Source organism: Lepisosteus oculatus, unplaced genomic scaffold, assembly GCF_040954835.1.
Source record: "Lepisosteus oculatus isolate fLepOcu1 unplaced genomic scaffold, fLepOcu1.hap2 HAP2_SCAFFOLD_96, whole genome shotgun sequence".
Lineage (NCBI taxonomy): Eukaryota > Metazoa > Chordata > Actinopteri > Semionotiformes > Lepisosteidae > Lepisosteus > Lepisosteus oculatus.
This window is the reverse complement of record NW_027168432.1, coordinates 459,877-486,142: the sequence shown is the minus strand read 5'-3', so window position 1 is coordinate 486,142 and position 26,266 is coordinate 459,877. Positions and strand designations below refer to the sequence as shown.

General features: G+C 42.9%; 7 non-coding genes across 7 annotated transcripts; 3 read left to right on the top strand and 4 right to left on the bottom strand.

Moving 5' to 3' along the window:
* Positions 1–1,561: 1,561 nt before the first annotated feature.
* Positions 1,562–1,634, top strand: trnar-ccu (transfer RNA arginine (anticodon CCU)). Its single transcript has one exon. It is a non-coding gene; the product is annotated as a tRNA-Arg (tRNA).
* Positions 1,635–6,388: 4,754 nt separating this feature from the next.
* Positions 6,389–6,461, top strand: trnar-ucg (transfer RNA arginine (anticodon UCG)). The gene has a single exon. It is a non-coding gene; the product is annotated as a tRNA-Arg (tRNA).
* Positions 6,462–8,003: 1,542 nt separating this feature from the next.
* On the bottom strand, positions 8,004–8,085 carry trnas-uga (transfer RNA serine (anticodon UGA)). Its single transcript has one exon. It is a non-coding gene; the product is annotated as a tRNA-Ser (tRNA).
* A 1,536-nt stretch (positions 8,086–9,621) lies between these two features.
* trnan-guu (transfer RNA asparagine (anticodon GUU)) lies at positions 9,622–9,695 on the bottom strand. The gene has a single exon. It is a non-coding gene; the product is annotated as a tRNA-Asn (tRNA).
* Positions 9,696–10,888: 1,193 nt separating this feature from the next.
* On the top strand, positions 10,889–10,961 carry trnar-ucg (transfer RNA arginine (anticodon UCG)). The gene has a single exon. It is a non-coding gene; the product is annotated as a tRNA-Arg (tRNA).
* An 8,105-nt stretch (positions 10,962–19,066) lies between these two features.
* trnas-cga (transfer RNA serine (anticodon CGA)) lies at positions 19,067–19,148 on the bottom strand. Its single transcript has one exon. It is a non-coding gene; the product is annotated as a tRNA-Ser (tRNA).
* Positions 19,149–21,582: 2,434 nt separating this feature from the next.
* Positions 21,583–21,664, bottom strand: trnas-gcu (transfer RNA serine (anticodon GCU)). The gene has a single exon. It is a non-coding gene; the product is annotated as a tRNA-Ser (tRNA).
* Between the last annotated feature and the right edge of the window lie 4,602 nt (positions 21,665–26,266).

The following is a 26,266-nucleotide window of genomic DNA, read 5'->3' as shown; positions in this document are numbered from 1 at the left end:
GCGGGAAAAGCGGAACAGGTGCTTTTCCTTTGTTGCGCAGACACACGACGACACCGTAGGCGGCAGGACTCGAAGCTTCGCAGGGAGACCCCGATGGCTTTCTAGTCCATCGCCCTAACCACTCGGCCACCACCGCCGCCACTGCCTTTTTGATGCAGTCTAACATAGAGTGCCGGGCAGCGGCGGAAACCTTTTTCAAAGTCGCTTTCCGTTTAACAACAACAAAAAAAACTTTCACAAAATGCATGCTAGCAGACAAATGCGCCTCAGAGGACTTAAGGCTGGCTTCAAGTTGGAATGATAAAGTCTCCCCGTCCGGTCAGGAAAAGGGAACTTTGTTAGACAGAAAGAAGGAAGTAACAATAACGGAGAATTGTGTGCAAGGATTTTAGAAGCTGCGCAGCCCTGCAGTTTCAATAGCCCTTTTATTCGTGTTAGATGCTGGAATTGCCTTTTTTTGACGCTCTTACGAATGCGATGTCAACGAAAACAGAACAAAGCACAAAAAACCCTCAAGTCCTGCAGTTGGATAGAATGCCGTTACGCGTCCAAGCCGTATTTGACTTCATCCTACCATTGCAACACGGGGCGTATATGGAAACGAACACACGCTACGAATTGTCTCTAATCAGTCCCTACAGTTGTAAGGCGCCTGGAAGCGTGCACCCCCATCATTAATCTTTGCGCATCTGTGCAAGGTAAACTCTGGAGCAGTCTTTGAAACGGCTCAAAGGAAACACGTGATTGATTCCATGTGCATCTGGGGTTCATTTATTTATTTACATTTAATTCAAGGGAAAGGCTTGGGTCAGTTTCAGACGGCCTCCAACAGCGAGATTCAAGCGCCCCACCTTCAGCCCAATCTGCGCCGCCAGAACGACAACGGCTCCTCTGCTCTCCGGGGTGCGGTTGTGACCCCTTAACCTAAAGTGTTGGTGGCAGACAAATGGAGACTAACAGGTGATGTCCTAGGACATGACTACATTGTGACACTCGGTGGGGATGGTGACCATTGCTTGGAAAAGAGTGCGAGGCCCCTTTAGAAAAACATTTTGTTAACAGGCATTCTGCCTCAGCCTAAACACCTATAGCTTGCAAAGCGCATGCTATTAGACAGGCACCTCTGCAAGACCTTAAAAGTCTCTTAAACTAGTGATAGTAAGGTGTTCCCAATGGGCGATGTTTGGCTTTCAAATCATCTCTCTGTGGAAGCGCCGAGATGCAGCTGTTTAAGGCTTAGAAGCAGCTGACTGTTTCACTACCTAGCTGATTACTGTCAGTCAGGGAGCTCAGAGGTGAAAAGCCTGTCTGAGAGACAATTCGCCGTCGATCAGTTCAATATGTTCCGTACCAGCTCGGCGCACCTGAGATCATCTTGGTAGCCGTGTAGCTCAGATGAGTGAGAGCGTGTGTGTGTGTACCACCGTGATTGGATGCCGGTCCTTCTCAGGTCACAGTAAACCTTCTGCTGCCTAACTTTCCTAATTTTGGGGATCCCTTTGAAAAAGCAAAGGAAAAAAAAAACTGGCTCTTCATCAGCGTGATCGACCCAACCCAGTGTGCCCCAGTGGCCTAATGGATAAGGCACTGGCCTCCTAAGCCAGGGATTGTGGGTTTGAGTCCCATCTGGGGTGCTACTGTCCCTTTTTGAGCGTACAAATGTCCTTTTGATTTGCAAAGCTGCAACCCCACCTTACTCAGTGAGCGTCTCTGCTTTTCTCTCACATACAGTTGGGAGATGTCTTGCACTGAACGGCCTGCTTCAGATCACGCCACAGCACTTCAATGGGATTGGGGTCAGGACTCTTACTCGGCCATCCCAAAATACGGAATTTCTATTGTTTCAGCCACTCTGTTGTTGATGTACTCCTTTGTTTTTGTCATGCTGCATGACCCAGCGTCTTTCGAGTTTTAGATCACAGGCAGACACCCTGACATTCTGCTGTAGAATTTCCTGATACATCTTGGAATTCATCGGTCCCTCGATGATTGCAAGCCGTACAGCCTCCGCTATGCTTCCCAGGTGGGATGAGGTTTTGGAGTTGGTATGCAGTGTTTTGTTATCTCCAAACATAACGTTGTGCACATTTACCAACATGTTCAACTTTTGTCACTGTCCACAGAACATTGTTCCAGGAGTTGCTGTGGAACATCCATGTGGTCTTTAGCAAACTTGAGAGGGGCAGTGGTGGTTTTTTTTGGGGGGAGAGCAGTGGTTTCCTCCATGGTGACCTCGCATGATCACCACTCCTGTTCAGATTTCTTCTTATGGTGGACTCATAAACACAGACGTAAGACAAAGTCAACCACCTGTTCGCTAGATCCCATCCCCACTCAGCTAGTCAAAGATTCCCTCGAAGGACTGGCAGGACCTATAATTAGTATGATGAATGCATCGCTTGCGTCAGGCGTTGTACCTGATCAATTTAAGGTAGCGGTTGTTAGACCGCTCTTAAGAAGTCAAATTTGGATCAACAAGTTCTTAACAACTACAGGCCTGTCTCAAAGGTCCCATTTCAATCTAAAAGTCTTGGGAGAATAGTTGTTGCCCAACGTCAATCATATCTGGATTCAAATAATATACTTGAGAAATTTTAGTCTGGTTTCTGAAACTGCATTAACAAGAGTCGTAAATGATATTCTCTTAGCTACTGATGCAGGGAATGCAACAGTGCTTGTGCTTTGCTTCTAGATCTTAGAGCTGCCTTTGACACGGTTGACCTCTCTGTTTTGTTACACAGGCTTGAGTTTGAGGTTGGCTTATCTGGAACCGTCCTTCAGTGGTTTACTTCACATTTTACTCATCGTTTTCATTATGTTCAAATATCTAATAATTGTACTGCTTCATCAATGTCACCAGTTCAATTTGGGGTACCAGAAGATCAGTGCTGGGACCAATATTGCTCTCTCTCTCTACATGCTGCTGCTAGGTAGGATAATATGAAAAAATAATATGAACTTTCATTCATATGCTGATGACACTCAAATAAACATTTTGTTTACACCAAACGACAACTCTTCTATTATCAGTTTAGTTAAATGCATTAAGGAAGGAAATACTTGGATGTGTGAAAACTTTTTGTTACTCAACTCTGAGAAAAATGAGGATCTGTTGATCGGAGGCAACAATACTGATAGGACTACTATAACTTCAGCACTTAACTCAGAGGATTTAAACATCTGCCTCAAAGAGACAGCACGTTACCTAGGCGGCATATTAGACACAAGGCTCTTAACAACTTGCATTGTTAAGTGCCTTGGGACAACCTTGTTGTGAAAGGTGCTATATAGAAATACATTGATTTGAATTGAATTGACAATGTAAAATGTTGTGTGTGTTGTTTGTTAAACAAGACTGTCTTTATTTATCAAAAAATAAAAGGAATTTGCTAGGAATGCAAACGTTAGGTTGCGCTTCTTCATGCTGCATCGTCGGCATGAGTGGAGCTTTTTAAACGTCTGTACTTACTGTGCCCCATAAGAAATCGTTTGTCCCCATTCAAAAGAGATTGTGCGATGTCCTGCAGTGTTCGCAAAGCAAACCTTTGACAGTTTGAAAAGAGGAATTTATTCTGCTTCCTGTGCGTGCAGTAGTTACAAATTTGAACGTCTTTACACGATCTGCTGCAGTTTTCAGTGGGCGGGCTTTGTCAGAGGGCTTGGAAAAACGCACTGTGTTTCGGCTCGGGAAACATCATGAGAAGTGTCCTGCATGTTTTCTGTGTATAGCTGTCTTTTAACGCATACAGAATTCATTCGAAATCATTGATTTCTCCAATTAACAAGGTTCCCTTAAAGGATGAGTCAAAGTAACGTCTAATCGGATTAGTTTCCTTAGAGCTGGTTCAGAGTTTGCTCAAGAGTTTACCTTTCACAGATGCGCAAAGAAAAATGTTGGGGGTGCACGCTTCAAGGTGCCTTACAGCTGTAGGGAGTGATTCGAGACGATTTGTGGCGTGTGCTCGTTCCCATATACCGTACGCCCCGGGGTGCAGTGCTAAGATGAAGTACAATACCGCTTGGGCACGTAACGGCGTTACACGCAAGTGCGGGACGTGAGGCTTTTCGTTTGTTCATTTTGTTTTGCTCTGCTTTGCTTTGTTTCGTGGTCAAGAGGCGTAAGGTAAGTCGTAATCCAGGGAGAACACTGGTGGCAAACAGTCCGAGGTGAGAGGCGAGGTCCAAAGTCGAAAAGGCAGAAGGGGAGTCCAATATCCAGAATAAACGAGGTAATGGAAAAAACGCCAGGTAGAGCTCTCAAGGAGTAGACTCAATACCAGCGGGAAGCAAGTAAAGATGGTAAAAATAGCACTGCGTACCCCACGGTGGAGTGTGTGCAGGTGGGTTAACTCGTGCGGCGGCGTTTGTTAATAATCACCCTCTGCTGGTGCTGTTTAGATTGCTTAAGAGTTGGTCTTAACTGCCTGGCGGTCATGACAAGCTCCTCTTTAAGCTGTGGTTTAGTTTTGCATTCATGTGTTTCTAGAGCAGTTATTTATGGGGGTGGGTGGGTCCTTCACAGAGGCTCAGGACAAATCCCCTGCATGAAAGTCTACTGTGTGCGTTCAAACAGTCACAGGTCAAGAGCCAGGCAGGAGGACAATGGACAGATGAGCCAACGAACTAAAAATAAAAGAACAGATATGAAAAAGCCACCATCTTTTTCTTTTTGACATTTTCCGACTTTCATGCAAGCCAGGACAAAGTTGCTCGTAGCTACTTGTGGATTCAAATACTCTATCGAGTGCTTTGATGAGTTTTTGCAATTTGATTGTCGTCCTGTCAGCCTGTTTCTGTTTTTTTTTTTTCAATCTAGGGATGGAAAGTATGAGGGAAATGATGGAGCAATCAATAACCGCTCCGGAAAAATGGCAGAAAGAAATGGTCCGTCACTAAGGACATTTGTGAAGCAGAGGAGTGACATCACCACAAAGGCGACTTATTCTGCTGATCGTTTTGGTGAATAATGATTGAGGCGTGTTAAGAGAAAGGTAGCTGCGTCAGCATGCTTAGGCTGCAAAGGATAAAGCAAAGGTTTACTCCATGCTGAAAAAAGAAGAAAAGAAGCACAACGTTTCGACTGTGGAGCCTTCTGCGCCATCTTCTTTAGCGATGGTGATGATGTTTACATTGGAAAAACTGAGACACGCATACTGGAGGGGCTTGAACCACCAACTTTTCAGCACCACAGAGTCTGACAGTCTTTTGTGCACCCTACATTTGCAGGTTTATGGTCAAAGAAAACAATCACTTGCGCTTCTTGCAGCCGGCAATCTTTTTCCACTGACAACCAAGAAATGGATTTCATCTTTCACAAGCTGTATGGATTTCTTCAAAAACAAGTTATTCCAGAAAGGAAATGAATGCTTGCATTAAACTGAACCAAGCTGTACATGTTTGTCTGAAATGATACATTCGGCACAACAAGACACGGAGAGAGGCACCGCTGGTATTCAGACCCAGGATCGCCTGCTTACTAGGCGGGCACTTTAAGCCACTAGGGAACAGCGCCAGCGGAGCACCGCGCTTTTACAGACACTTGGACACATCTGCGTTCGGTGTGCACTTAACCTGCTCTCTGAGCCCGTTGCCTCCGTCCCATTTAATAGCAGAACTGACGCCAAGAGAAATGATGAGAAATGGCATTTATCGGGCACTTTTCATGTCCAAGGAGTTCAATGCCCTTGACACCTCCCCAAGGTGACAGAGCTGTGCATTCTTTGGCGACACCATTTTTTCTTTTGTTTAATTTCTATACTTATTGATAGAATAAAAACGATATGTCATGTACTGTAAGGGAAATGTCTCTTTTCATGGGGAAAGCTAGCACCAGCAAATGTTGTGTTTAGAAGAAGTGATTTAACATGACACGTGACCTAATTTACCGGAGCAAAAGCTCACCCAGCAAGCCCTGCTTTACTTCTACAGGAGAGAAGTACTGTAGAGTCTGCAAGATGTTCAGCTGGGTAGCTACGTCAGCATGCCTCGGCTGCAAAGGAACAAGTACTAGGTTTATTGCATGCTGAAAAGAGAAGAACGGAAACACAGCGTTTCGACTGTGAGGTCTTCTCACACCTGAAGAAGCCTCACACCTGTAAAAGGCTCCATGGTTTTCTTTCTTCTCTTTTCAACATGGAATACACCTATTGTCTGCAAGATGTGACAATTTCATGGTGTTTTGGAAGAAAACCTTTTTTCTTTGAATTCAAAATCAATCGGAATTTCAGCACGACACATCAACACTTTTTCTGTTTTAAGGAGATGATATTTTAAACCTGATAAAAATAGTAGGAAACACAAGTTTCTTGCTGTGAAAATTTAGATGGGGAAGTGTACTACTAGTAGCAGTGTAGAGCTCTCTGTGGTGGAGTGCAAGCGCATGTTCTATGGGCCAGTGGCGTAATGGATAACGCGTCTGACTTCGGATCAGAAGATTGGAGGTTCGAGTCCTGCCTGGCTCGTGAGGCTTTTAAACCTCTCAGGTTCCTCGGTAACAGGTTGCCGTCATGTATATGAACTATAGAAAAGCATTTGCCACAACCCGTAAATTAGCACGCAAGTGCGGGCTGGTGAACACAGAACTGTATGGAGATCATCTCCAGCTCCGAGCTCAATTGCAATGAAAAAACATGCAGAACAGAACTGGAGAGCAGCTGAATTTGTGCTCGGTAGGGTGGGGAGGACTCAGCATTGCTATTGTTCTAATTGGCATGAACTGCAGGGGATCTGAATCAGAACATGTCAGTTAGTTTGATCATTGCGTCAGTATGTAGGCCACGTTAATACAGAATTATTACTTTGTCTGTCTCGTCTTTGTATATAGCTGAATGTCCCTGACAATTTCATGTTAGTTTTTAAGAACGACATTGGTGCTAATATATACATATATAGCATATAAGGAACACGTAAAAGTTTAGTCCATGCTGAAAAGATAAGAAAACCGCCACAACGTTTCATCTTGGAATAAATCTTTACTTGTTGTTTTGCAGCCTACCCATTCTGACCTAACTCCTCCCTTGAAATTCCCTAACAGATAAGGGTACGTAACGGCTCATGCGATGCTCAGTTGCAATTTGTCCCAAAACAAACAAGAACAGCAGCTGAGGGTTTGAGTTTGAACATGCACTGTATTAAAGCAGCTTTTATTTCCATTGATAAATGCTAGATATTCCTACAGAGATTCTCCAGGTGAGTAAGCGATTCCTATTTCTGTTTCATATATATATACAGTATATATATGTTACATGTGTCTCTGCAATAGTATAAATGTGTTATACACTATCAGGGGCTGCTTTTTTGTGCACCTCATCTACAACAAGGGTTTTTTTTTCATTTATGTTTGTGGACCTTCACCATTTGAGGAAGTGAGTTAGATAAGAAAGTTACAGGTATGGTGAGCAATGACTGACAAAGGCACGTACTGCGTATTCCTTACAGAAGTGTAAGCAATTTGTTCTAAAAAACACCGGCTAAAGTCCAACATCGTTAGCAATCTTATTACTTAAACAGAATTAACATCAATAAACTGTAAGGTGCTGGTACATGCGAGTAGATTTGATCTTCTATTAAACAAAAATGCAATTACAGCTCTAAAAAGGTCAACCTAGACTTCTGTAACAGATCTGTTCAGGTCATCGCTGTTTCTCTGACCTTGTGAGTCTTTGGAATTTTAAAAGTGTATTTTGCTTGCCTTTCATGTGGTCTGTGTACAAGTCACTGTGGCGTATGCGGTCCTACACAGCCTTGCTATAGACGTGACGAGCCTCCGCTATGTTGCAATGGAGAACAGGTTCAGTACGGAGCTGCCGAGAAAATTCAGCTGGAAAGCTCGTTGCAGAAAAGCATCGTTATCTGTGTCCAGCGGCAAAGCGTCCATCGTGGGTGCTGAAGAATCGATTTCACAGGCTGCGGGTCCAGGCGATTTAGAGTGTTAAAGGTCCCAGCGAAAACGAAACGGCGCTGGTCCTTTTACACGCACGCACGCAACCAAATGCAAAGGACGCCATAGTCGGCAGGATTTGAACCTGCGCGGGGAGACCCCAACGGATTTCAAGTCCGTCACCTTAACCACTCGGCCACGACTACAGCAAGCGCCGCGGCCGCTGCCTTCTTGCTACAATCGAACAGGGAGTGCGAGGCGGCGGCGGCAGCGGAGGCAACTTTTTTCAAGTTCGCTCTCCGTTTAAGAAACCTTTTACGCCATACGTGCAAGCACACACACACACACCTCAGAGGACTTAAGGGTGGCTTCAAGTTGGAATGATAAAGTCTCCCCGTTCGGACATGAAAACAGAACGTTCTTAGACAGAAAGCAATCAACAACGGAGACATGTGGACGACGATTTTAGTCACTGCACTTTGAATAGCATTTTTACTCCAGTTACAGGAGATGCACCAATGGCCCTTGACCTACGCTCTTACCAATGCCTTGAACATTCAAACAAAACAGCCCTCAAGTCCTGCGGTTTAATATAACGCTGTTACGTGTCGAGGCAGTATTTTTCTCTGTCCTACCGTTGAGACACGGGGCGTATATGGAAACGAACACATGCTACGGATCGTCTCTAATCGGTCCCTACAGTTGGAAGGCTCCTTGAAGCGTGCACCCCCATCATTCATCTTTGCGCATCTGTGAAAGGTAGACTCTTGAGCAATGTTTGAGCCAGCTCTAAGGCAACTAGTGCTATTGGACAGACACCTCTGGAAGATCCTAAGAGTCTCTTAACACCACTTCCAGCAGTAAGCTTAATTGTTCGCTGGAGGTCTCCCACCCAGGTACTGACCAGGCAAAGAATCACCAGTACATTGAATGAGGAAGTTAATCCTGAAATCCAATTACATATCTCAAGGTAAGACAAATCCATAAGAACATGTCTTAGTATTACTTCGTTTACATTAGTATGGCACTGAGTTGGAGCTCCTCTTTAAGCTGTGGTTTAGTTTTGCATTCATGTGTTTCTAGAGCAGTTATTTATGGGGGTGGGTGGGTCTTTCACAGAGGCTCAGGACAAATCCCCCGCCTGAAAGTCTAATGTGTGCGTTCAGACAGTCACAGGTCAAGAGCCAGGCAGGAGGACAATGGACAGACGAGCCAACGAACTAAAAATAAAAGAACAGATATGAAAAAGCCACCATCTTTTTCTTTTTGACATTTTCCGACTTTCATGCAAGCCAGGACAAAGTTGCTCGTAGCTACTTGTGGATTCAAATACTCTATCGAGTGCTTTGATGAGTTTTTGCAATTTGATTGTCGTCCTGTCAGCCTGTTTCTGTTTTTTTTTTTCAATCTAGGGATGGAAAGTATGAGGGAAATGATGGAGCAATCAATAACCGCTCCGGAAAAATGGCAGAAAGAAATGGTCCGTCACTAAGGACATTTGTGAAGCAGAGGAGTGACATCACCACAAAGGCGACACATTCTGCTGATGGTTTTGGTGAATAATGATTGAGGCGCGTTAAGAGAAAGGTAGCTGTGTCAGCATGCGTAGGCTGCAAACGATCAAGCAAAGGTTTACTCCATGCTGAAAAGAGAAGAAAAGAAGCACAACGTTTCGACTGTGGAGCCTTCTGCGCCATCTTCTTTAGCGGTGATGATGTTTACATTGGAAAAACGGAGACATGCGTCCCTGGGTGGGCTTGAACCACCAACCTTTCGGTTAACAGCCGAACGCGCTAACCGATTGCGCCACAGAGACTGACGGCCGCTTGTGCTCCCTACATTTGCAGGTTTATGGTCAAAGAAAACAATCACTTGCGCTTCTTGCAGCCGGCAATCTTTTTCCACTGACAACCAAGAAATGGATTTCATCTTTCACAAGCTGTATGGATTTCTTCAAAAACAAGTTATTCCAGAAAGGAAATGAATTCTTGCATTAAACTGAACCAAGCTGTACATGTTTGTCTGAAATGAGACATTCGGCACAACAAGACACGGAGAGAGGCACCGCTGGTATTCAGACCCAGGATCGCCTGCTTACTAGGCGGGCACTTTAAGCCACTAGGGAACAGCGCCAGCGGAGCACCGCGCTTTTACAGACACTTGGACACATCTGCGTTCGGTGTGCACTTAACCTGCTCTCTGAGCCCGTTGCCTCCGTCCCATTTAATAGCAGAACTGACGCCAAGAGAAATGATGAGAAATGGCATTTATCGGGCACTTTTCATGTCCAAGGAGCTCAATGCCCTTGACACCTCCCCAAGGCGACAGAGCTGTCCATTCTTTGGCAACAACATTTTTTCTTTTGTTTAATTTCTATACTTATTGATAGAATAAAAACGATATGTCATGTACTGTAAGGGAAATGTCTCTTTTCATGGGGAAAGCTAGCACCAGGAAATGTTGTGTTTAGAAGAAGTGATTTAACATGACACGTGACCTAATTTACCGGAGCAAAAGCTCACCCAGCAAGCCCTGCTTTACTTCTACAGGAGAGAAGTACTGTAGAGTCTGCAAGATGTTCAGCTGGGTAGCTATGTCAGCATGCCTCGGCTGCAAAGGAACAAGTAATAGGTTTATTGCATGCTGAAAAGAGAAGAAAGGAAACACAACGTTTCGGCCGTGAGGTCTTCTCACACCTGAAGAAGCCTCACACCTGTAAAAGGCTCCATTGTTTTCTTTTTTCTCTTTTCAACATGGAATACACCTATTGTCTGCAAGATGTGACAATTTCACAGTGTTTTGGAAGAAAACGTTTTTTCTTTGAATTCAAAATCAATCGGAATTTCAGCACGACACATCAACACTTTTTCTGTTTTAAGGAGATGATATTTTAAACCTGATAAAAATAGTAGGAAACACAAGTTTCTTGCTGTGAAAATTTAGATGGGGAGGTGTACTACTAGTAGCAGTGTAGAGCTCTCTGTGGTGGAGTGCAAGCGCATGTTCTATGGGCCAGTGGCGTAATGGATAACGCGTCTGACTTCGGATCAGAAGATTGTAGGTTCGAGTCCTGCCTGGCTCGTGAGGCTTTTAAACCTCTCAGGTTCCTCGGTAACAGGTTGCCGTCATGTATATGAACTATAGAAAAGCATCTGCCACAACCTGTAAATTAGCACGCAAGTGCGGGCTAGTTAACACAGAACTGTATGGAGATCATCTCCAGCTCCGAGCTCAATTGCAATGAAAAAACATGCAGAACAGAACTGGAGAGCAGCTGAATTTGTGCTCAGTAGGGTGGGGAGGACTCAGCATTGCTATTGTTCTAATTGGCATGAACTGCAGGGGATCTGAATCAGAACATGTCAGTTAGTTCGATCATTGCGTCAATATGTAGGCCACGTTAATACAGAATTATTACTTTGTCTGTCTCGTCTTTGTATATAGCTGAATGTCCCTGACAATTTCATGTTAGTTTTTAAGAACGACATTGGTGCTAATATATACATATATAGCATATAAGGAACACGTAAAAGTTTAGTCCATGCTGAAAAGATAAGAAAACCGCCACAACGTTTCATCTTGGAATAAATCTTTACTTGTTGTTTTGCAGCCTACCCATTCTGACCTAACTCCTCCCTTGAAATTGCCAAACAGATAAGGGTACGTAACGGCTCATGCGATGCTCAGTTGCAATTTGTCCCAAAACAAACAAGAACAGCAGCTGAGGGTTTGAGTTTGAACATGCACTGTATTAAAGCAGCTTTTATTTCCATTGATAAATGCTATATATTCCTACAGAGATTCTCCAGGTGAGTAAGCGATTCCTGTTTCTGTTTCTATTTCTGTTTCATATATATATATACAGTATATATACAGTATTGTACTATTATTATATAATTCGTTACACTGTGGCTGTGTTGTGTGTGTTAAGCTGCTGTTGCACTGCAATTTCCCTCACGGGATCAATAAAGTATCTATCTATAAGAAGACATTACCAACAACGACCACAAGATGGAGATATTGTCTAGACATTACCAACAACGACCACAAGATGGAGATATTGTCCAAAGAGGCAAGAAGGGCAAAGCCGCGATAAGGTAAAATCATTTTTTGTAAGAGATTGGTGTCAGAATGCACATCCGTATCCCAAACAGAATCTCTAGTAAAATATGATCATTTGTGAAACAGGCAAATGAGTGTCTGCTACAATATGATTGCTACAGATGCAGCCATTCAAAATGTGCGGGCGATACTGCATTATTTTCCGGTACGCTGTACGCAGTCTACCGCGAGTTACCGGTAAATACCGCTAGCAAAATAATAGTATCCGGAATTTCCGCAAGGTGGAGCTAATAAAGCTCAACTTCTCATGTTTGAGCTGTAGCCATCAAAGTCTTTAATGAAGATATTACTAATAGTATTAATAATAAATGACCTTGGACAAGCTGTAAACTCAAAGTATTGCCCTGGTCCACATTATTTTTTTCACTGACCTTCTTTGTAAAAGTAACACCACAGCATTTCGCAATCACGCATTTTTTTCCAATCATGCAAAGTACAGTAATTTTTGAGAATCGATTCACCATGCCTTTCACATGCTCATAAAAGAGATTGATTTAGGAACATAAACATATTACCGTATGCAAACTGTACTGTATACAGTTTGTATATGTATATGTATATGTATATGTATATTTAATGTCTTAACTGTGCCCGTTTAAGTATTGAATATTTATATGGAATTTTACCACTGAAGGGAAATCTTAGTGCCTGAGCATAAAAAGAATAGGAGCGTAATGCAACGCGTGTGAAGGCCATAAACGATATTAATTTTGGAACATAAACATACAGTATATGGCTGGTCTCGGTACTTTAAAGAAAACATACACGAAACATGGTTTCATTATGACCAGAATCGGTCTTGAGATATTTTTAACTTGATTTACAGTATTTGAGAGGTATGTCTTGACACCGATACTACGTAAATACTCCTCACGTATATGTTTCTAGGTTTATATTATGCATTTCATACGGTCAAATTGCTTTTGAGCAACTGATGAGAAGCGCGAAACGGTATGCCCAGGGCGTTTTAGTTTTTGTTTTGTTTTAATGCAGTGCAGTGGATTGATTAGAGATATCAAGTACATACAAGTCATTTTTTAAATGTTGTAGTTCGTCTTGTAAAAATGTTACGAGTACATCATCTGTCAACAATTACACAGGTTCTGTTTCCATATTGCGGTTTTTGGTTACGTAATACTATTTTCTAATTTCACGTTGTGAATATATGATTTGGGCAAACAGAGCCGCAAAGAAGTACATTATGGGTTGTTGTTGTTTTTTTGCAGTTTTATCTAAAATAAGCGATGCTTAAACCTTTGTCTGATTCTTGTGAAACTATCCACACGACAGTTACCTAGGAGTTGACTTCAGTGATGTCACTGATGGGATGTTTCTAAAAATCCATCCTCTGTAAAACATCTTCTCTAGTTGTTCTGCATATGTATTCGCTAATGAAGCTGTGTGTTCTGAGCCTGGTTCTCTACATTTCTGTATGAACCAGCTTAGAGGGCTAAAGACAGCTTGTGTTTAAATTGAGTGTAAGGTAATTTATGCTTCTAAAGTCATGGTCAGCATTTATTATTGTACTGTGCTGTAAACTTCTTCTGTGCCTAATTACATTATTTTATAGTCGATAATGTTTCTGTAGTGCTTTTTCAGCCCTCAGCATGTGACTGCGCTGGTGGTGCTGTGGGTTAGGTTCCTGACTCCTATGTCACATGGTCTGTGGTTGAATCTCATGGAACTATGACTTTAATTTTTAACAAACATTTCTTTGAAAAAATGAAACATTTCCCTTGGTCAGAGATTAAATAAAACCTCACTCGCATCAAAACAAATTTATATTTCTAAATATCACAACATGATCGAATTTACGTCTTTTTAATAACAATGAATAGTCACCTATGCGTTACAAAATAAACATTTATATTGATTTGAATCGAGTTTTGATTTAAATCGTAAACGCGTGTTTAAAGGCGATATACTGTATAAAAGCGCTGATTCTTATGGAATGTGTTTGGCCGGGGATTCAAAAAAATTATTTTTTTTAATCGCGTATCTAAGGAAAATTGCAGTATAACTTTGTTCATGCACAAACAGTGGCATGTTACATTATAATTTGGGTGTCTCCTCTTGCCAGAAAGCTCTAAATTGGATTTTGAGTGCGGTTTTTGACTTTTTCTAAATTGCAACCCATAAATAAAGCTGATACAGTTTAGACTTACTGTATTCTAAACTGTATTACAACATCACATTGGACAATGCAACGTAAATTGCAAAAATGCACTTGGAATCTGTCCAAGCCCTACTACGAAAATTATTAAAACTGCGACACTTATCATTCATCTTTAAATAAACTTTATTTTATATAGCGTTTTAAGCGAATAGGTAATTAGATTGCTCATAAACCTAATCGCTTTTTCTACATAAACACAGCGTGATTGCTCTCTGAAAATGCTTTTTTCTTTATATTTAGGCTCAGATTTCAACTATAGATTGTATTATTATAAACTTTCTTGGAAAAATGTCTTTTATGTAAACCATGTTTGCTATTAATTCATTTAGGGCTAAAATACGTTCATTGTCTTCCAATCGAGTCGAGTTGACATTGGAAGCTTGCCACGCCCGGACTGTTATACCAACGCATTAGCATGTTGAAGCGATTTCATTGAGGAGGCCATCTACTAGTTAACACTGTACTTCCTACTTTGAAAACACCTGTGAAATTGGTTTAATTCGTCACAGCCAGCACTCCGGCAGAGAGGGGGGTTGTACTCGTTAATGTCTGATGACATACAAGTGGAAAGATTACAGATTTTAATGGTTTTTTTTCTGAACCAGGGAAAATCTGATCATGTTTCTCTATAACAATAATAAAAAACTTTATTTTAAATTATTTTACATATCCCGCTTGCACATCGCACGACTTTAATAAATCTATTCTTTATTAATACTAAATAAATAATACTAAAAATACTACAGCAAAGAGGTCACTTGATTTTTGGAATAATTCCAAATAGCACAATGATCCACTGGCATTCCTGAAGTCTGTTTAGTGCATAATCTTCCAAATACAATCACTAAGCAATTATAAGAATTATACCATCCTATTTCTTTGTGATGTCCTGTAAAAACTAAACCTATTTTTATAAGGCTTTTACTCAAAAGGTTTCCAAACACACAAAGCATTTGTGAAGTACTATAGTATTTCTAAAGGTTACTGGTACAACATCAATCATTAAAGCTTAACAATAAAGTTTAGATTGCTGACTATGGACTAACTACATTAACTAACTGCAATGCAACATTATACATTTTACAAGAATATCTGGTTGAATTCTTGCATTTGTAGCCAATTTAATGCGAGAGAAATAAGCCAATTTAATTATTTCACAAAAAATAATGTAATATAAAATGGATGTTTTTAACTTTATTGTAGTGTTTTAGAAACTAATATGTCTTCAAAAATGGTTGTTTTTCACTCCTAGGAATGAAAGCTGTTGTTATATGATGTTTATTTTCAAATTTGGAAAAATCAAAGGATTCTAGCTTTCTCCCCTTGCAGGCATCGGACACAGAGAACCTCATGGTTTTCCTAAAAATCATTTTTTATGTTCCCTGGTGTTCCAAACTTAGTTTTAATTTGTTATTATGTTAAAAACAGGGTAATAAATTTCTAATTGGACTATAAATAATGTCATATTGTCTGCTATAAAACTGATGTTTTCAACTCTATTGTAGAGATTCTAGAATCATCTAATAGAGAATTGAAATAAAAAAAGGGCATAAGAAAACATTACCAACAACGACCACAAGATGGAGATATTGTCTAGACATTACCAACAACGACCACAAGATGGAGATATTGTCCAAAAAGGCAAGAAGGGCAAAGCCGCGATAAGGTAAAATCATTTTTTGAAAGAGATTGCTGTCAGAATGCACAACTGAATCCCAAACAGAATCTCTAGTCAAATATGATCATTTGTGAAACAGGCAAATGAGTCTCTCAGGTGCCCATTGCTCATTTTCAGACACATTTATGCAATACTTTCACCATGCGTTGAGCAATAGGGATTAAAGATACCAGAGGTAAGGTTTAAAAGTGATTCTGAGGTGCAACACATCAGCAATACAGCTAGGCATCTGAAATGCGGGGTTTGAGAGCCCTTCAGGGAACACCGTACCCTAAAGGTACCAGAAGTCCAGTAGTATAAGCATTAAGTCACTGTCACCCCTGTTACAATGTGATTGCTACATATCTTCATTTCTTTGGTTTTTAAGGAGTAAGAGTGCAGGGGGTCTAAATCTGCGATCCAGTGTGTTGAAGTATTTCACAACATTACCTGTAGCCCGTATGGAAATAAATACTAATTCTGATTATTGCCCTGGGCATGTACCAATAAATCACTGAGCATATATATATATATATCACTGTGTTGAAGCTAGAGACCTGTATGTAATATTATGGTGCTAAAATGTCATTTTCACATATATTAATGTAATAAATGATTGCTTATGCTTTATAAACAAATCTAATTAAAATAAATGATTAAGTTTTGTATTTATCTTGTACCATAGAACATGATTTTCTTTGTATTTCAAGCCCACAAAGTGTCCAAATGACGCACTACATGATATAAGGAAGATTATCACATGCATATCGGTATTATCTTTCTTATGAAAATGCATTCCTTTCATTACCTTTTACTTTTTAAAATGAACTCAAATTGTGTATAATGTAATAATTTAAGTAGAAGTGCTTCACTGTTCTATGCCGTCTGGAAATAAATCCTCAGACTACTTACTGCCCTGGGCATGTACCAATAAATTACAGGAGCACATCTATATATCACTGCGTTGAAGCAGGAGACACACAATCACTGCAAACACATCCTAAATACAGTGTTCTAGCACCTTTGACCTCATCCAGAACATATCATTTCTTGAAAGGGATTGCTGTCCGAATGCACATCTGAATCCCAAACAGAATCTCTAGTAAAATACGATCATTTGTGAAACAGGCAAATGACTGTCTCAGGGGCCCATTCCTCATTCTCAAGACACATGTATGCAGTACGTACACCATGCATTGAGCAATAGGGATTAAAGACACCACAGCTAAGGTTAGAAGTCATTCTGACTATATTCTAAAATATTGGACTCATATTCTTATGATGGCAGACATGATGCTGCGTTTAAAACCGGGGTTAATGGACATTATATGACTGTCAATTCTGTTTTGTTTTGGAGACTCTTGGCTGCCTATATGGTACACTGCAGCGTGAAGGAATTATTTTCCAAAACTGTGTCAGCTCAAAAGTTGTAAGAGAACCTCTCCAGCTGCTTTAACTCTCTTCATTTTTGTCATTTAATTGTCCGTCGGCACTATGTGGCAGCGTTGCATGACAACCCCTCTCACCACGGAAAGGAACCTAACAGCTTTGGTAAGAGAGTAGAAAAGGACCTGGCCAGTAAGGGGCACGAACCCGTGACTTTGGCGTTATTAGCACCATGCTCTAACCAACTGAGCTAACCGGCCTCACGACAGTGGTCCTCTCTGTGCTGCAAAAAATCGAACTCAGGGAATTTCTTTTGCCCTCCTTTGAATAGAAAGCCGTGTAATTCAGTGTACGGGCTTTCTCATGCAGTTTCATGGTTCTTGTAACCCAAATCCTACACTGGCCTGAAGTGCCCCCCATTTCACAGAATTTTTCAGCTGATTTAAAATGTACCTAAAGGAGAAGCATTATTGAAGACGATCAATTACCAAGAGCTTTTGTCAAAGGTTTTGGTGGTCATTTTTAATGACCACAGAGCGCTGTGACCTCGGTTTTACATCTCATCCAAAAGACAGCGCCCTTTTACAACACAGTGTCTCCGTCACTATGCTGGGGCATTGGGACCCGCACAGACCTCAGGGTGAGCGCCCCACCGCCGGCACCATTAACACCGCTTCCAGCTGGAAGCTTTGTTTTTCCCTGTAGCTCACCCTCATCCGGGTACTGACCTGGCTCACACCTGCTTAGCTTCAGTGGGTTTTCAGTTGCGAGTTGCAAGGGGATGCAAGTGATGGAGCAGCTCGCTGCAAAAGCCACTGCATTGGCCGGGAATCAAAGCCGAGCCTCCCGCGTGGCAGGCGAGAATTCTACCACTGAACCACCAACGCTCAGAACCCGGGCCTTCAAAAAAGACGCTTTTTTGGTGCTCTGTGCAAAAAGCGTCGACATCTGCTTCCAGCTGTAAAATGCCATTCGCGGACGCTGAAGAACTTATTTGCAAGGGAGCGGGTACAAGCAATTTGGCATTTTAAAACCACCAGGAACACCGAACAGGCGCGCTTCTTTGCTTGCGCCGAAACACAACGACAGGAGGTGGACAACGTAGTCGGCAGGATTCGAACCTCTTTCTGTCTATTATATACTAAATGTTCTCTTGTCTGTCTCTTGTTTGTATAGAACTGAATGTCCCTGACAATGTACTGTTAGTTTTAATTGAAGAAAGGCATTTGTGTTCAAATATATCAGACAAGTTTACGTAACTGCTCATGCGACACTCAGTTGTAATTAGTCAAGAAATAAAGTCGAACAACAGCTGCGGGTTTGATTCTGAACGTATCAGATTGCAGCACCTTTTACTTCCATTGACAAATGATAGAGATTCGAAGAGAGATCCTTCAGACCAGCAAGCAAACCCACGGCTATTTCGGTTTTCTATCTAGGCAACGTTGGTGTCTGCAATAGCATACATGAAAGCGTGATGCAATTTCTGTGGCTAAATTTGTTGCACGTCATGCACAGTAAGAGTGTTTCTAACACCAAATAAAAAGTCAACAATTAGCGATTACGCCTTCTCCTCAGTTAACCCACTGAAACCCTTGCTGTTAACAGTTCTTTAATGCATGCTTTACGAGCACCTACATATTGTGTCGGTTCTTTCAGTTTTATTCATTAGGTTTTCAAAGGCATAAGTAGAACACCAGAGGTGCGAACGCAAGATGTGTGGTTATTTGAAGAACTCATTTCCATGGCAGCGGGGCCAAGCTATTTAGTGTTTTTATAGTACCAGGGAAGGAGAAGCGGCACTTCACCTTTGCCGCGCAGGCACAAGGAGACGTGCGGCAGACGCCGTAGTCGGCAAGATTTGAACCTGCATGGGGAGTCCCCAACGGATTTCGAGTCCATCGCCTTAACCACTCGGCCACGACTACAGCGAGTTCACCATCGCCGCATTCCTCCTTTAATCTAACACGGAGTGCGACGTGGCTGCGTAAACCTTTTCAAAGTCGCTCTCCGTTAAAAAAAAATAATACCTTTGACAAAATACGTGCCGGCAGACAGACACGCCTCAGAGGGTTTAAGGCTGGCTTCATGTCGGAATGATAAAGTCTCCCCGTCCGGACATGAAAATGCCACTTTGTTACACACAAAAAAAGAATCAACAACAGAGAAATGCCCACAAGCATTTGAAAAGCCGCACCACGTCGCACTTGAAATAGCTCTTACATTAGTGGTAGACACAGGAATCGCATTTTTATTTACGCTCTTACCAACGCGATGGAAAGCAAAACAAAGCAAAGCAGAGCAAAACAAAACGAACAAACGAAAACCCTGCACATAACGCCGTTACGTGCCCAAGTGGTATTGTACGTCATCCTAGCACTGCACCCCGGGGCGTACGGTACATGGGAACGAGCACACGCCACGAATCGTCTCGAATCACTCCCTACAGCTGTAAGGCACCTTGAAGCGTGCACCCCCAACATTCTTCTTTGCGCATCTGTGAAAGGTAAACTCTTGAGCAAACTCTGAACCAGCTCTAAGGAAACTAATCCGATTAGACGTTACTTTGACTCATCTTCTTACGCTCAGTGCCGGATTGCTCAAACTCCAGCTAGGGTTAGGGTTAGCATTCCCACGCTACTTAGACACTTTGTTTACGCTCAGTGCTGGATTTTGGGAACTTCAGGACGAGTGGGAATTTTCTCCTATCTGTCCATTCTGTTTTGTTTTGGAGACTCTTGGCTGCCTATGTTGTACAGTGCCGCGTGAAGGAAACATTTTCCAAAACTGTGTCAGCTCAAGAGTTGTAAGAAAACCTCTCCAGCTGCTACAACTCTCTTCATTTTTGTCATTTAATGTGACACTCGATGTATAACTGGAGCCTCACATATGCAAATGGTGCGGCTCCAGTTCGACACCCAGTTCGACACCACTTTACAGTATATGACAAAAGCATGGCAAACTGTGCCGGACCAGCAGATAACTTCCGCTTATTTTGACCATATTAAACATTGGAAATCTTCCCACTTGCATTTGTGACACTTGATTTTGGCTCCACCTAAGAAACTCTTAAATCTTCTAACACTTTTCTCTTCTCCCGCAACACACTTGTCTGTCGGCACTATGTGGAAGCGTTGCATGACAACCCATCTCACCACGGAAAGGAACCTAACAGCTTTGGTAAGAGAGTAGAATTACCTGAAGAACTGCTTTCCATGGAAGCAGGACCAAGCGATGTAGCATTTTTATAGTACCAGGAAAGGAGAAGCGGCACTTCGCCTTTGCCACACAGGCACAAGGCGACGTGCAGCAGACGCCGTAGTCAGCAGGATTCGAACCTGAGCAGGGAGTCCTCAATGGATTTCAAGTCCATCGCCTTAACTCTTCGGCCACAACTACAGTGAGCTCGCCGCCGCCGCATTCCTCCTCCGGAGTGCGAGGTGTCTGCGGAAACCTTTTTAAAGTCGCTCTCCGTTAAAAAAAAAATACCTTTCACAAGATACATGCCGGCAGACAGACACGCCTCAGAGGGTTTAAGGCTGGCTTCACGTTCAAATGATAAAGTCTCACCGTCCGGATGTCAAAATGCAACTTTGGCATACAGAAAAAAAACATCAACAAACCACAAATGTGGACAAGGATTTTACAAGCTGCACCACACTGCACTTTCAAAAGCATTTACATTCGTGTTAGACGCAGGAATTGTCCTTGTTTTGCGCGCTTACGAACGCCATACAAATAAAACAGGTCTACGGGTCTGAAACCTGCTCCACGGAAAACAGTTCTGTTGCGCTTTTGATCAAAGGGAGATTCTCTGTTCTTACTTTTTCATGACATAACACCCAAAGGGGCTTCTTTGGAGCTGGATTCCAACCAGCATCCTAAAGTTTCTTGGTCGTATCCTTTACAGTCCTCTGTTCGGTCGACATGGAACAGAAGGGGGCAGCTTTCCTCACACATACAGTGCAGTTCTGCATCAGACCTCTAACTCGTTTCCTTAGCTTGGATTTAAGCCACGAAGCAGGCTTCTACTGTATAAACGTCTAGAGGAATCACAAACTATTTGAGAGGCCATCATCCCAGGGGGAACTGACAAAGTCTATCCCTAAACACCTAGCGCAGTCTCTCGAGAGACTGTCAAAAATCGCTTTCTCCGTTTGTGCTGCAAGTAAGTGAAAATGCGGTCTCAACCCAGAGCCACTTGGCAGCAGCGGCACGTAAATACTGTTACTGCCACTGCTCGATACCGACGTTAGCCTACTATACCATGTTCAGCCACCGCTAGAAAATGTACAGCTCTAGTACTGGAGCAAACAGAAGGAGGGCCAACATCTAACAGGCACACGTGTCAGACATAGAGAGCGCCGAGGATGGGATTCGAACCCATGCGTGCAGAGCACAATGGATTAGCAGTCCATCGCCTTAACCACTCGGCCACCTCGTCAATGAAACTGGGCTGTCCAGACACGGGTTGGCACGCTCCAGATGATCTTTTTCTTTTTTTTCCCTCGTACTCGAGGGTCCTTTTCCTGTTCCACATGCGATTTCAACATTTTCCTTGGGAGATGTCAAGCCAGCAAGCCACTGCTGTGGTTCAGTGGCCAGTGTGGAGTTCAGTGGCCCTGTTGTACACAGAAAGCACATTGAGCTCCTTGGACATGAAAAGTTCCAGATAAAAGCCATTTGTCATCCTTTCTCTTGGTGTCGATGTTGCTATTGTATGTAAAGGTGGCAACTTGCTCAGCGAGCAGGCGGAGCACACACCGAATGCAGATGTGTCTGAGTGGTGTGTCCAAGTGGCTGCAAAAAAACAGCACTCCCGGGGCGCCGTGGCTTAGTTGGTTAAAGCGCCTGTCTAGTAAACAAGAAATCCTGGGTCCGAATCCCAGCGGTGCCTTTTTTTGTGCTGTGTTCTCGAACAGAACTGGTCATTTTGGACAACCGCATACGCCTAGACTTAATTAAATGCAAGTATTCATTTCCTGTCTTGAACGACTTGTTTTTCTTAAAATGGATGCAACTTGCAAAACATGAAATACAAACCTCGCTAATCAGCGCTCGCGGCTGGCAAAAAAAAAAGAAGTCAGCAATGTTTTTTTTCTTTAACCTTAACCCTGCTAATGGAGAAGAGTTAAACGACCGAGTCTATGCAGCTTAAACGGTGCTCACGTCGGGTTCTTAGCTGAAAGGGTGATAAATCCCGCTCACCCCAGTCCTTAATCTTTTAAAAGGATACAAAATTGAACCTAGTCGCCACATCACATACATCCTGTTCAACGATAAAAAGGTGACATCTATCCTCGATCCAGAGTAAATCCCACGTTGAGGGCATATTTTTTTCCACTTTACCATGAGTCGGGCTCGGCTGCACAGAGGCGAGAGCAGAGCAATGAGGTCACGGGGACAGGAGAGCCACACGCTGGCGGTTTAAACACGCGGAAGAAAACTGAGGGATCCACAGTATGTGGACCCTCCGTGCGCCATCAGTCCGCACTCCGGACTCTGAATCCTGCCATCCGAGTTAAGATCTCGGCGGAACCTGAGGCGCAGTTCTTTCTTAAAACGTAATCTGGTGAGCATTTCTAGAATCGTACTTGTATAGATGCAGCCTTTAATGTGTTGCTAGGTTAAAATTGATGACTTCTTGAACTTCAGTAGGCAACTGCCCTCTTGATTTTGGATTTAATTTCTTTATTACAGGGGCGCTTTTATGAAGACCGAGTCATGTTCAGGTACTTTGCTTGATGGAGGAAGCATATTTCGGACTCTGTGATCTGCTCACCTGGAAAGGTCTGCTGTACTACTACAAGAGAGAAGTAGAGTCTGGAAGAATGGACAATTTTATGATGCTTTGGAAGATAATGTTTTTTTTTTCTTTGAAATTGAAATGAATCAGAATATCAGTGCAAAAGACAAACTCTTGGTTTGGTTTAAAGAGATATGGTTTTAAAACAGACAAAATGTAGAAAACAGGTGTTTCTCACTTTTGGAAGAGAATGGACCGGGGGTAATATTTTACAAGTTATATAATAGTAAAATATTATATAATAGGGGTAATAGTCGCGAGGGGCTTCAGCTTTTTCGTGCTTAATATGGTGCGCTGTGGCCACGGCAGATATGGGATCTATAAAAGCCGAAAATTCTCCGATCATTGCCTGACACAGCTCCTCAAAGCTATTACAGACCTCAGGTCCTTGTCTAGACATCCACTCGTGGACCGCTCGGCTGGTAGTTTTCCTTACTAACATAGCCTTTTCCTGTTCGGACACTTCGGGCATAAACTGCAAAGTATATCTCAGCTCATCAATGTAGGTCTCCACATTATTCCCTGACACTGTCGGGTCAAACCTTTCTACATCTTTGGCTAACTGCCTCAGGGAGTGGAGGTTAATTTTTACAGTTTCTCCGTGGGCAGGGAGACGGCCGTGATCAGGAGCAGGGGGTCTATGCCTGAATTGAATCGCCCTTGCGTCTCGCGCAGGACTCGGCGATCTCCCCCATGCCGATCCGACCACAGACCCTGGCCGGGAGAAACCTCCTGGGTGAGCGCTCCGGGCTGCTAGGTGGGCTGGCATGTAAGTGGGATCTAGCCTGTTTTGCTTCCAGTACGGCAGCATCTAACTCCTTTTGCCTTTCCTGGCTGAGCTCATTTAAACTCTCAATTTCTTTTTCTTTTTCTTTCAAGCTCGCTTCTAGGTCTCTCCTAGCTACCTCAGCCGCAGTTTCTCTAGCAGACAGGTCATCTAATTTACCTAAAACTTCCCTGAGTCTGTCTTCACTTTCCTCACTTTTCACTCTCTTTTCTCTGATTATATCCAACAACTCAACTCGCTCCGCCTTATATCTTTCTAGCTTTCCCTGAAGCGTTTGAAACTTTGTCAGCTCGGACAAAGACAGTTCCAGCTGTTTAGCTAGATTTAAGGCGAAACTAGATAGGACCTGAACTGCGTTCACAGACCCTCCTGTGTTAAGCTGGTTCGCTACCTTAGCTACTAAATCTACTTGCAGCTTCTCAATATCATCAAAGTTCAACTTTTCGATACCGCTCCAGTAACCAGGATTGTCGTCGCTAGAAATAGTACTTATAAGCGACTCCACTTCAGACATTTTAGCAGCCATTGTCATTACGTCAGAGAAACTTTAAGAGTATTACTTTTTTTCCTTTTACCAAAATACAGTATGGAATCTAAACACCCGAGCAGATGGATTTCCAATCAGCACACGTTACACTAAACGCTAGAAAACAGGGGGATTTCTTTACGCAGTTATCAGCACACCCGGTATTCGCGTATAAAAGCCACGGTGCTGTGCTGAACTTGAACTCACAGCAACATCAGTTATTCTGTGCGATTGAGTCTCATTTCATTCTAAACTCGCCCACCCAGGGACGCCATTAAATGTAGTGGTTTGATGGGTTTACTGAGACACTTATTAATTGTAGCAGTAATCACGAGGTTGTTCGTTGGGGCTTTTAGAAAATCAATCGCAAGAACAACTAACAACGCACACACACGGGTTCAATACACGAGATACATTTATTAATATAAATTGTGCACCAAACATATACTAGTCTGCCTGGATACGAGCGGCAGACCTTACTGTGAGGGTTATCAATATACAAGATATATAATCTCGAAGAGATGCAAACACAAAGAGATACACAACAGAGAATATATGTCAATATATATCGTTCGGTTACCAAATCGCTAATCAGTGTTATTACCCATTGTTACTCTAAACTCGGAAGTAAATACATTACTCATGAATTAAATTGATAACAACTTGTGTTGAGGTACAATTGAATTCTCGAGACGCAATGTAGAACATGGGGTTAACTTATCCACTGTGTATGGATTTGGAATTTCCCGGCACGAACACCAAACCAGCTGACAAGCTCTGTTGCAGCCTCTGTTCCAGCGGTTGTCCAATGGGCGTTGTGTCGGCGTCCTCTGGCTACCAGCCAACCAGTCAAGGTGCAGCTCGGAGTAGGACGGGCGGAGGAATCTGACTGCGGCGCGCAGGGCAGTCGTTGCTCCGAGGGGATCTACCAGCAGTCCGGCTGGCTAGTAGAAAGTCTCTATGCACAGAGTGTGACCGCGAGTCCTCACAAGTCACTCTTTTGCCTGGGAAGAAACTGGTTCGTTCCCGGTCCAGCGCTGCTTCTGAATAAGCTATTCAGGTTGTCGACGAGGGTCCAACTGTAGGCTGCCGTTGATCAAACGGAGCATTCACGTTAGTAGAATTCTGAGTACGTACGGGATGCTTGGCCTCGCGCTTAGAACAAAGTCCAAGTCCCTATGCAGACAACAGCAGTTGTCACGTGATTGTCTCTGAGGATGCGCGAAAATGGCCAAGGAGAGCCCCGATCTGAGCTTGCGCTCCCTTTTTGACCAAGACACAGATGTGTGCTGATTGGTTGAGAGTTTGGCGGGCATTGGAGACCCACGTGGTATTACCACGCCCTGCCAGTCCCTGATTGGTTGGTCAAGGTGAGATATAAGTCACTTACTCTTGACACTTAAGAATGCAGTCCAGATGTCCATTCAGCACTCCCTAGACAGATAGGCGCCAATGGATGACCATTGATCATGATAGCCAGGCTTAGCTAAGTGCATCCCTGTCTGGGAGCTGTTCCCTATCAAAAGAAAACAACTTAAATCAGTCTGCATGAATACTTTCTCTGTGGCTGCACCACAGAGATGGGGGGTGAGATGGGGCTTCATTTAGGACAGCATACCAACGCTTAATTCTGTCTTATTAACAAGCATTGCCGCTACACTTGTATCCCAACTTTTGCAACTCGCAACTGAAAACCCACTGAAGCTAAGCAGGTGTGAGCCAGGTCAGTACCAGGATGAGGGTGAGCTACAGGGAAAAACAAAGCTTCCAGCTGGAAGTGGTGTTAATGGGCGCTCACTCTGAGGTCTGTACGGGTCCCAATGTCCCAATATAGTGACGGAGAAGCTGTGTTGGAAAAAGGGCGCTGTCTTTTGGATGAGATGTAAAACCGAGGTCATAGTGCTCTGTGGTCATTAAAAATGACCAC